The 11,239-nt window shown below is 51.3% G+C and overlaps 1 protein-coding gene across 24 annotated transcripts in view; it reads right to left on the bottom strand.

Annotated features, from left to right (window-relative positions):
* Nrxn2 (neurexin 2) overlaps positions 1–11,239 on the bottom strand; it is a 97,893-nt gene that overhangs the window by 1,979 nt on the left and 84,675 nt on the right. The gene's annotated exons all lie outside the window — the stretch shown is intronic.

Here is an 11,239-nt window from a genome sequence, read left to right as displayed (position 1 = left end):
GAGAGAAGAGAGGGCGTCAGCGGGGACCGGGGTGCGGGCGGCCGGCACAGAGAGAGAAACAACAGCCTCACACACCCAAATCGGTTCCAATTGGCCTTGGCGGAGACTGAGACTAGAGCGGGCCAGGCCCGCCCGCCAGCGGCCAGAGCACTGCGCTTTAAGCAGCAGCAGCTCGGATGTCCTGGGCACCTCACGCGCAGGCTCTGTGACTCTCTGTTTATTTTATTTTATTTTTTATTTTATTTATTTATTTATTTATTTATTTATTTATTTTGGTCTTTTGTTTGTCTTAAGAAACCAAAAGGAACAGAAAGGAAAGGAAATCGAAAAGAAACAGAAAAAGAAAAAAAAAAACTACTGGTTTAAAGCTCTAAAAACAGATACAACAGCAGCATTTAAACAAACCTAACAACAATATCTTTTAGGGTTATTTTTTCTCTTTTTTTGCTTTTTTTTTTTTTTTTTTTTTTTTTTTGCTTTTGTTTTTAAAAAAGAAGATAGCATACCACGGAATTCAGGCAACTTACATCAACAAATAGGCCGTGTGATTTTAGCATGAAGAAAAAAATTACAAACAGAGCTGTGTAAGCGGGTTCTCCCGGAAAAAAAATAAGAAAAAACAACTTTTCCGTACAACGTTTTCTATCTGTTTGGTAACTCCCTCCCTCATTCTTCTCTCTCCCTGGACATCTTCCTCCTGAATCCTCTCTCTCCTCCCTCACTTTGCCCTCTTCCCCTTGTTAAACACAAAGCTAACATCTGCAGGCTGCCACCGAGGAACTGTTACCGTGTCATCCTGTCGGGGAAGGAGGGATCTGGGAAGAAAGGCTTGGGCCATCAGGTAGCAAGTGCTGTGTGGGAGAGAGGCCTTGGGGCAGGCTGGGCCTGAGAAGGGGCTTTAAAAGCCAATTGCAGGTTGGTCACAGAGGAGGAGCCATCGAGGGGATAGGTGAGGGCCCATGAGAAGGACAGAGGAGGAGTCAGACTATGGAGTAGGTGTCTGCCCTGCAGGACTCTGGGAGGGTGGTGAGGAGCCCTGACAATGTCAGGGACGTGGGAGGGATGGGGAGTGAGTGAGGGAATGGCCACCTGATTCCCGAGCTAAGCCCAGCTCCCCAACTTTCTCTTTCTTCGCCCTCCACCGCTGACACCCACTGACTGCCCCCCTCCCCCTCCCCAGAACCCCCATGGGCCGCCAGGACCTGGCCAGGGCTTGACTGCCTCTGGTCCTCTTATTATTGTTAAAACAATAATAAAACAACAGAAAGAAGAAGAAAGCAAAAAAAGAAAAGAAAATACATACACAGCCACCTGGGAGGGATGCACTTGCTAAAACAGGGCCCAGGGGAACTAGTGGGGAGGGCTTTGTGATGGGGTAAGTCTCCTCCTCTCTAGGTCTGATAACTGGAGTCCCCTGGGCAGAAACTGCAGTTCCCATCAGCCCCCAAAAGGAGAGAATTACAACTCCCATTGGTCTTTGGAAAGGTGTGGACCACAATTTTCATCAGCCCCTAGGTCAACAACTACAAATCCCATCAGCCTCCTGGGCCTCCTCTCAAACCAAATGGCTGAAACTCACTGACCTCAGATAGAAGAGAGCTGGAGAGGTTCATTCCTCTTGGGAGGAGATACCACTGGGCCTGGTGGGGGTAGTAGTTTTCCTCTGTGGCTCTCCCTCCAGCATGTCTTCCCACACCTGAGCACCTCTCCCTAGTCCCTGCAGGATATGCCCACAAGCCCCTCTACGCCTTTCAGGGTAAGCATTCGGGGACCTCCACTGCCAGGTCCTACTCACTGTAGGCCCCATGCAGCCAGGCCAGCCTGGTTCCATCTCCACATCTTGGCCCCTCTTCTCCCATTCTGCTCCTGGTGAACACCACTATCCACATTCCTCTGCCAACCCTTCCCATCACCAGCTTCAGCAACCTCACAGTCTCCCTTGGCCACATGGTCAGCCATAGCCAAGACCTTGCTATCAAACTGGAAACAGAGCAGAACTCCCAGGCTGCTCTTCTTCCCAGCAAGCTCCAGTTTCCGCCTGGGCCCCCAACGTTGAAACTGCAGGACACCCTCCCCTAGGCCACGGGATCCGCCACAGTGAAAAGCTGAGGCAAGAGTAGAGAGTGTCCAACTCCAGCTTCCAATGGATGCAGATGCTGAGGGTGGGCAGGACTGCCTAAGGTCAATAGGTGTCAGTATCAGCAGAGGTGAAAGAATGGATAATCCAGTCTCTTTTGTGGCTCTCAGAGGCCAAGGAAAGACCAGGGTTCATAAGATGCCAGGGAACCTTGAGTCAAGTCCATGCTTCTTGAAGGCTAGTAAGGCTCAACTCCTGGCTTAGATGATGACCAGAGAGGCTGCATACTTGTTCCGTCACTGAGTTCCTTGTGATTGTGGACAAGTTTTCTTTACCCCTGGACTGTAAAGCTAAGGTACTGGGCTCTAAGTCAGGATGAGGCCAAGGACTGGCTCTATGAGCCCTCTGGCCTATGGATAAGCATAATGTGTCCTTCTGTCCCCATCTGGGCCCCAGACCCCCAGAAAGACACCCTGATCCCTGGGTAAGGGGCAAACTCAGCTGACCACTTGTGGGAGAACTGGAAGCCCCTCAAGGGGCTCCCTCCTGGACCCCATTGTGTATACCCTCCTTCCTGCATCCCCTGCCATCTTGGGTCCTCCCTGCTGGCCCATACCACCTGCCACCTGCCTGACCTTTGTCTTCCAGTCAGAACCCCTTCCCCACTGATATCTCACTCATCCTCAGAGTCCAGCCAAACAACACCACTTCCAGGCAGACCCTATGTAGCAGACAACTCTGCCCAGTATTAGCAGACTCTGGTTATTTGCAACCCAGTCTCAGCACCTTTTGATCTCTCCAAGTAAGATAAGCAGTGCCTTCCCCCTTTATATCCCTGTTTTCATATCAGCTATCCCTGTCCACATATCGTATAGTCCTGCCATCACCAGATGCTTCCAGCGAGATGCTTCCAGAGGGATGCTTCAAAGCATACCCTGTTCACTCTCCCATGCTTACAATCAATAAATACTGGGTGCCTTTGGTGCCCTTTGTCTTTGTTGCCCACAGCAGCATAGATCATCCCCAAGACCCAGTTCCCTCTAATTTTCGTTTCTTTCTTTATTCTTATCAGCTTGTGTTGTAGTGCCTCACAGAAGACTGTAGATCCACTGCAGGAGTCTACAGTACTGTCCTCATTCCTGTCCCCTTTAACCACAGAGGATGCTCCCTACCTCTGGTGTCTCTGACACTATGTCCCTGTTCTGTCCTGGAAACATGGATTTGGGCTCACTGCCAAGCACCCAAAGGCCCACGTTCCATCTGTTGATGCCCCTAGCACCAGTGGCAGGCCTGGCACAGAGTTGGGATCATTATGCTTTCCCTAGGCAGGAAAGGATATTCCTCAGGCATTTCCTGTGAGCCTGGCCAGGCTTGGTATTTGAGAAAAGCATAGCAGCCCCTCTCACAGGCCAGAGCAGCTGAATTCTGCACTCCACTCCCTCTGCCCTCTTGGGCAGCAGAGACAGAGAACTCAGCCTGGCAGGTGTACCTCCATTCTCTGCCAGCCCAACTTCCTTAGACTGAACCACCGGCTACTCTTGGGGACTCCACAGTCAAAGTTTGCTCTAAACTGCCTTATGACCCTCAAGCTGCTGGCCATAGCTTGGGCCCCAGTGGAATGCCAGGCCCAGAACACAGGATCAGACCTGGAGGTCCGTGCTGGGGACATGTCCTGCCCTAGAGTGCTCACCAGGCTGATCATGGAATAGGCTTTGTCTACCAGTCCGCACCCCCCCCAGCAAAGTGATGGCATGTGGTATCTTTGATTTTAATCACAGACAAGTCCTGCCCACCTCCCTCCCAACTCTTTGGTCCTAACTCCCCCTCCCCCAGGTCCCAGAGCTTCCCAGGCTCCACATCTGAGATTCAGCTTCTCTGGGATTCTCCTGACCCTTCTCTGCCCAAGGCTCTGGGGGCACATCAGAGATGTCATGACTGCCCCGACTCTCAGATCACTGTGCCTTCCCCTCAGTGCCCTCTACATGGCAGTCTGTGCCTTCCACACTTCTTTCCTGTGTCCTGAACCCCACTCCCTTCCCACCCTCCTTCAGCCCAGCCTGGGCTCAGGTGCAGTCAAGTCATGTGCATGGCAGGCTTTCCTGGGCCTTCCTGGGATAGTACACTGGTCCAGGAAGATGAGAGTACCCTATGTGCCTTGGTGATGAGCCAGCAAGGAGGAGAGAACCCATCAGACTCCTCCCATTGGAGTTTCATTAGAGGGGTGCACTCATGATGATGACTCGGTGCGCTGGTGACCTTAGGTGCACCTAGAACAAGGGCAAATCCTGAGACGTATGCCCTAAGCAGCCAGCAGAGCCCTGGAAGAACCCCAGGTAGCTTCTAGCCCTCCCACACTTCAGGTGGCTGTGGCATTTGGAAGATACAGGTGTGTGCTTACAGATGCTACCCACCCACCCTCTGCTCCTCTGCATCCTAAGAACACAGACTTCTGGTGCATGGTCAGGCCCAGTTGCCAGGGAATTCCATTCCGACAGAGGACACACCAGCCACTCCCACAGTCCTCTCCCACCCTCAACTCCTCTCGCTCTGGGAAAGAAAGGTCTCAGCAAGAGTCCCAGCAAGCTGAACTCTTTCTCACTTTAGGGCACAAAGCTCCTGATTAGAAACTTAGTTACAAATCCCACTCCTACCCATGCAAGATGTGTCCACCTCAATGAGAGAGTTGATAACTGAGGTTAAATGTGTCAGAGACAAAGCTGGCAAGGTCATATCCACCAGCATAGAGCCCTTGGCCAGGGTATAAGGGGCAAGAAGACCACTTGCCTACAGGACATTTTGTGTAGATATGGGGGAAAAAACAGCCCCTCTATGTGGATACAGCCCTGTGGGTACACAACTTAGCAAGCAGCATCTCAGTGTGACACTGGATAAAGCCACTCTCTCCTCCAGGTGGACACAGCCTTGCTCCAGGAGCCCGGACACATAGCTGGGCAAGCAGAGCACTGATTAGACTTCAGCCCCGACTCACCTGTTTGAGCAGAAGACAACCCGCGTCACTGTGGGTGGTGGCCCAAAGGACAGTGTGTTCCCTTTCCCACCCTGAACAGCAGCACAGCAAGGGCAGTGGCTTTGAAGTCAGAAAAAAAAAAGCTACATCTTGAGGGTTTGATCGCTCTGAGGGTCTTGTTCTGAGTCCTATGTGTATGTGCGTGAACCTTGATGGATCTGATACACGAGTGTGCAGTTCAGTGAACTGGAAGATATGTTTGCATGCGAGTAGGCCTGTAGCCCTGACTTGTGTCTGCTGGCGTCTGAGCCTGGGTCTGAGCTTCCTGGACGCGTATGCATGTGTGAATGTGTCCCTGAGAACACAGGAGCGTACCATGGTGGCTGTGAGCATAAGTGGTGTCCCCACCTCTCTGACCACATCCTTCACCAATCTCAGTTCCTCCTTCTCCTGGGCAACTAGACTACATTTCCCAGTATCCCTTGTGGTCAGGCGTGGCAGCTCTGAGTCCTGAACCCTGCCAGTATGAGCCCCCTACAGACTCCTGTGTCCCAGGCCCCAGGTTCTTTCCACAGCCATGACCTTGGAACCACATGTTGAAATGGAAGAGCCACCAATGGAAGGAGTGTGGGTTCCTAACACGCCCTTGGGGCACAGTGACCTGTGGGTGACAGGGAGCACCACTGAGATTTGGGCTTACCTGCGAGAGAAACAAATGTTATCTTAACTAATACAAGCACTGGCACCCAAACTGGTGTCTGGATAACAAAACCCTGTGACGCTTGGGTGACAGACCAATGAAAAGGACACAGGGGTTGGAAAGATGAAGAACCGTGTAATGCAAAGCAAACTGTTTGGTCAGGCCACAGCTACGACCGTGCAACCTTCTGAGGCCAAAGCACGGAGGAAAAGAGCCAGGAAGGCATCCAGGGATGATGCCAGCCTTTATATTCTGCTGTTACAAGGAAATAAACTTGAGCAAGAACTGGTTGGCTTCAAGCAGGAAGGAAGGAAAACGTGGGTCCTGCAAGAGTCAAAGAAGCCACTGTTTCCAAACCCCAAGTAGGAAGCAAGAACACTGAGAAGGGCTGAGGGACAATGGTCCAGCAAAACTTCTCATCTGAATAAGGAACTCACAAATGTTCAAGGGTCAGATTTAGGGTGTGGCCTCCCTCTCCCTCCAGAGGCCCTACTGTCTCAAGTACCCTCATGACAGTTACAGCTCTATGGAGAGGAAGAGAAGCAAAGGAAGCTTAAGAGCTGTGCCTAGGAAAGAATCCTGGAATCACTGCTGTGTCCGGCTAGCCTTAGGGCCACCCATGTGTCCCAAAGGCACAGCAGTGGGGGTGGGCTGTCAGTGCCATCACACACCCAAGCTGGACATTTCTCCCAACACCCATGGGGAGATCCTCATGGCTGACAGAGAAGAGGCTGGGAGAGGCAGGGAGGCTCCCAGAGAGCAGCAGCAGGGTCTGCTGGCGAAACGCCCCACTGCAGAGGCCTGTGCCGGCCTGTGCTACTGAGTCCCCTCCTTGATGCAGCACACACATGATCTGTGTGCATCCCAGGTTGCCCCAACTCAGGGAACTAGAAGCCCCTGTCCTTCCCTTGCTAATTTTTTAATTTTATTTTTGGTACCAGGGATTGAACTCGGGACTTTGCACTTGAGAGGCAGGCAGTGGAACCACTGAGCTAAATCCCTGGACCTGTCCTTCCCTTTTTTAACCGGGAAGTTTTATTGTGGTGGCTGTCTCTGCCCCAGCACTGTATTCTATGTGTGTATTAGGCTGTGGAGGTCTTTTGGTTCATGGGTTTCAAGACCACATTGGGTCCAGGACCCAGTTCCAGGCATCCTCTGCTTTGAGACAAATGCCCTCACTGGGAGGGACTTTGGCTTCTCTGCCTTGGGAACAGGTGGGAATGTTCTGGAATAGGAAGAAAAGTGAAACATATCCTTGGTGGCCCTGAAGGCCAGGCTGTGGCAAATAATTCGCTAACTGGTCCTCTTCCTGGGAGTATAGCAAATCTAAACCTCCCAGCCCTCCTGGAAGCGAGGCTGGGACCCTATGGCTGAGCTCCACACAATGAAATGCAGGAGGACATACACCTCTCCCAGGCCTGGCCCCAAGGAAACCTCCCCATCCAGACACAGTACCTACCCACTTCCCTACGCCTCAGGAAGTCACGTGTTAAAGAGGGAAGTAGACTCAGCCCCAAATCATCAATTGAAAAAGACCTGGCAGCCAATCAGGAGCAGTTGTCTATAACTTGGGTAAAAGAAACTCGTTTCCAGGTGTTAAACCATGGAGGTTGTGGAGTTTGCCTGTTATAGTGACTAGTGCACTTTGAGAGCCTCTGGGAAGCCGAGCACGTTCGTGCTTCTGTGGGTCGGAGCAAATAAATGTGTGCGTGTCCTGGGAAAGAAGCCTGCGTATGTTGCTGAGGGTCTGTGCTGTGTGTGCAGGGGCAATGCAGAAGGATGTGTGTGCAGTTGTGGGGGAGGCTGCTCCATGCATCTGAGCACATGTGGGCCTGAGTGAAGTGGGAGGTCTGTACCAACGCACTCCTGGGCACACATCCCTAAGCATATGTGTGCATGTGCGTTCATTAACTTTAATGGATCTGAGCATGTGAGCATGTGCTGGGTGGGTCTGAATGACTGGAAAGGGTCGCTGGTGAAGATACCAGCATGTAATATACCCTTCTGTGTGGGTACTTAAGTACACCCATGGCTGTGAGCACCTGTGTATCAAGGCAAACACGAGTGTGTGTGCATGTGCGTGTATACCTGGGGCACAAGTACCTTTACTTCTATGGGTCTGAGCAAGTGTGTGCAGACTTCTGTCAGTATAAACCAATAAGTATACTTCTGCGGTTAACCGTATAAATACGCGACACCAACATGGGATTGGGTACATGCATGTAGGCCTCAAAGGCCTGAGTGTGCTGAGTCTATGAGACACATGTAAGTAGCCGCTTCTACAGGTGTGATCTAGGGAAAACCACTGAGGGCCTCTCCTGGGAGTGCTAGAGAGATGCAGTTCTGTGAGACTGAACAAATGCATCTGCGCACGCATGCGTGCACATGTGTGTGCGTGCACGTGCATGCCCCTGGAGCTGGGCACACATGGCCTCCTCTGAGAAAGAGCAAGCATATGTCCTTGTTGATGTCAGTACACGTGTGCACCTCTGTGTGCAGGTAGGTACACGTGAATGAAGATGAACACACATTTGGCGCATGAGCTCATCCCTCCGCAGATGTACATGCACACCTCGGTAAGCAGTACACTTGCCCAGAGCTGTAGCACACATGTATCTCTGTGCACACCAAGGCATGGATGTGCACTTCTGTGCACAAGTGTGTGTACTTTAGTGATCTGAGTGCTTTGCGTACATGCCTGGCCTGAAGATGCATATAGGGTCTCTGAGGTTCTAAGCAGCTGTAAAGTGAATGCATGTGTGGGATCATATGGTGCACAAATTCAAGGGGTGGTTGAAATATACAGTTAATGGGGCCAGGTATTTAGCTCAGTGGTGCCGCCACCTGCCTCGCAAGTGCAAGGACCCGAGTTCGATCCCCAGTACCCACAAAAAAAAATACAGTTAATGTTCACACTTTTAAAATTTATTACAATAAAAGACACTTTGCCATTCACTCCTCTCCGACTCCTCCCTCTTGCTTTGGACACACTTATCTCATCATTCTTGACACTTTTTTGAAGCCATTCTGGAAATTCTCCTTCATGGCTTTACAAGATGCAATAAAAAATATGGTGAATGCTGCTGCCAGATGCCATACAACAGAAAGGCAGGACCTAAAAATATTACAGTGTGTCCTCATGTACTGCATTTACCAGATCTGGCACCATGAGATGACTGGATCTTCCCCAAAGTCAAATGGCTGTTAACGGTAAATGTTTTGAATTGATTCTGGACATCAATTCAAATCACGATAGTGCAACCAAAGACACACAAAAGAGGACTTCTAGAACTGCTTCAGAAAATGGCAAGAATCACAGAATCAAAACAAGGGAGGAGTATTTTGAGGGAGATTCATAGCAATATATCTTTTATCACACCTCACAAGTGTGTGTTACACAGGTGAATCTGTTTACATGTGTGTGCCTCTGTAAACTGAGAAAGACCATAATTCTGGGAGGCCAGGGACTTGTCTCAAGGCATAAGCATGTAAGCACATACTACGATCCAAAATACACATCTCACATGTCTGAATATGTGAGTTCTACAGCCCTGAGCATGTGTGCATGGCTCTGAACATTCCAAGTATGTCTGAGTTGCTTCCACACTCTGAACATATGTAAGGACCTTGCTGGGTTTAAAAAACATGTTGTCTGTGTGTGTGCGCGTCTTTGTGCAGCTGAGCACATGTTTAAGTTTGACCCTTTGGATCTGAGCAGGTGGTCCTTGTAAGTCTGCACTTCTGAGTATTTGGGGGCTCTACACACGTTTGTAGCACTCAGTGACTCTAAGTAAACAGGCAGACTTCACAAGACTGTGTATATGTGAATGGGTGTGTGCATCTGTGGTCTCAACAGGTATCTGTATGCGTGGGCTTCAGGGGTCTGGCGTGTGTTGTCTCTTTGGGTCTGAGCACGCATGTACCTCTGTTGATCTGGGCACGGGTGGTGTATATTCTTCTAGTTTTGAACGTAAGAATGGGGAACTTGTGAACTTGCTGTTGGGTCTGCAAATGTGTGCGGGGGGGGTGTTGTTTGGTGGGGGGCCTTATGGGTCTGGGCCTGTGGGTTCTCTTCCTGTATGTCTCAGGGGGTGCAAAGTCAGATTGCTACAAATCCCAAACACAATGTGGAGGCCAGGCTGGCTGAGACAAGAGGTGGCGGTCACAATGCCAACTGTAGTGCTTGTTCCTCTAAAGGCACTCCCAAAGACTTAACATTATCCTCTTTGTCTGGGCTGCCAACATCAGGCAAAAAAACATGTCAGACGGTGGGGGGGGTCTCACCAAGCAAAGGAGGAGGTACATGTGGTCTGGGTATGTGGAGGGGCCGGGTTCAGGGCAAGGGTACAAAAGGGTGCAGGAGGAGCAGGACTGAGCCAGGGGCCCACACCTGCACCCAGGGATGAGGAATGGAAGGTGGGAGGGGCACAAACACCCTGGGCTCCTCCCTGGTCAGTCACTGTCTCCAGCCAAGCTGCCTCCACCTCCACACTGACCTTGAAGGCAAGGTTCTGGCCCTCTGCTAGAGAAAAGTCTCCTCTCTCCTTGGAGAGGCTCTGGGTGGAAAGGCTGGTGGTGGGAGGGGAGGGTGGAGGTGGTAATGGTCTACTCCAGACTGGGGCACCCGGAGTCATCTCAGTCCTTGCCTGGCCTCTCAGCAGAATGATGAATACTGACTTGAAAGATTTCAGCGAGCTGTGTGAACTGTAAACACATGAGCCCCAGGTCTAGGGGAGAACTTACGGATTCCCGCAACTTCCTCTGAAGGCTCCATTGCACACTCAGCCTTTCTCCTATTCCAGCTTTTTGTTTGTTTGTTTGTTTGTTTGTTTGTTTGTTTGTTTTTTGTACCGGGGATCAAACTCCGGCCCTTGTGCTTGCAAGGCAGGCTGTGGAACCACTGAGCCAAGCCCCCAGCCCTCCCAGCTTTATTTTTAAAGCTGGGTGCTGCACTGGCCACCAGCCCCTCCCCATGCCCAGCTATCAGTCCTACCCCACTCACTAGCTTCCCTCCACAGCCACGGCTGTTTTGTTGTTGTTGTTGTTGTTTTTGGTACCAGGGATCGAACTCCGGTCCTTGTGCTTGCAAGGCAGGCAGCGGCACCACTGAGCCAAATCCCTGCCCTACAACCATGGCTCTTTTCCCAGTGTGCTCCAATGGTCAGTGAGCTCCTAGAGCCCTCACTGGGGGGCAGCTGGCCAGCCTAAGTCAGCTCTTCCTCACCCCCCTGTCCTAGTAAAGCCTGAAAGAGCTCAGGCCACCAGTACACACACTGGGGGTCATGCGGAGGACCCTGGCTGGGCTCTGGGCTGGGAGCTAGAGCTCTGCCCAACACGGGGTGGCCCAGAATTTGCTGCCTGTCCCTGTGTGAGGATCATCTAGCCCGGATGACCTCTACAGGGTCCAGACTTTTCCTGTCACTGAGTTCCCATCCCAGAGTATAAGGCCAAACAGTGCCTCTTCCTCATGGCCTTCACAGTCCCTTGTCCCCAG

The sequence above is a fragment of the Fukomys damarensis genome, unplaced genomic scaffold (genome assembly GCF_012274545.1).
Source record: "Fukomys damarensis isolate Sample0158 unplaced genomic scaffold, DMR_v1.0_HiC HiC_scaffold_27, whole genome shotgun sequence".
Classification (NCBI taxonomy): Eukaryota; Metazoa; Chordata; class Mammalia; order Rodentia; family Bathyergidae; genus Fukomys; species Fukomys damarensis.
The sequence above is the reverse complement of the archived record's forward strand: the minus strand, read 5'-3'. Positions and strand labels throughout refer to the sequence as shown.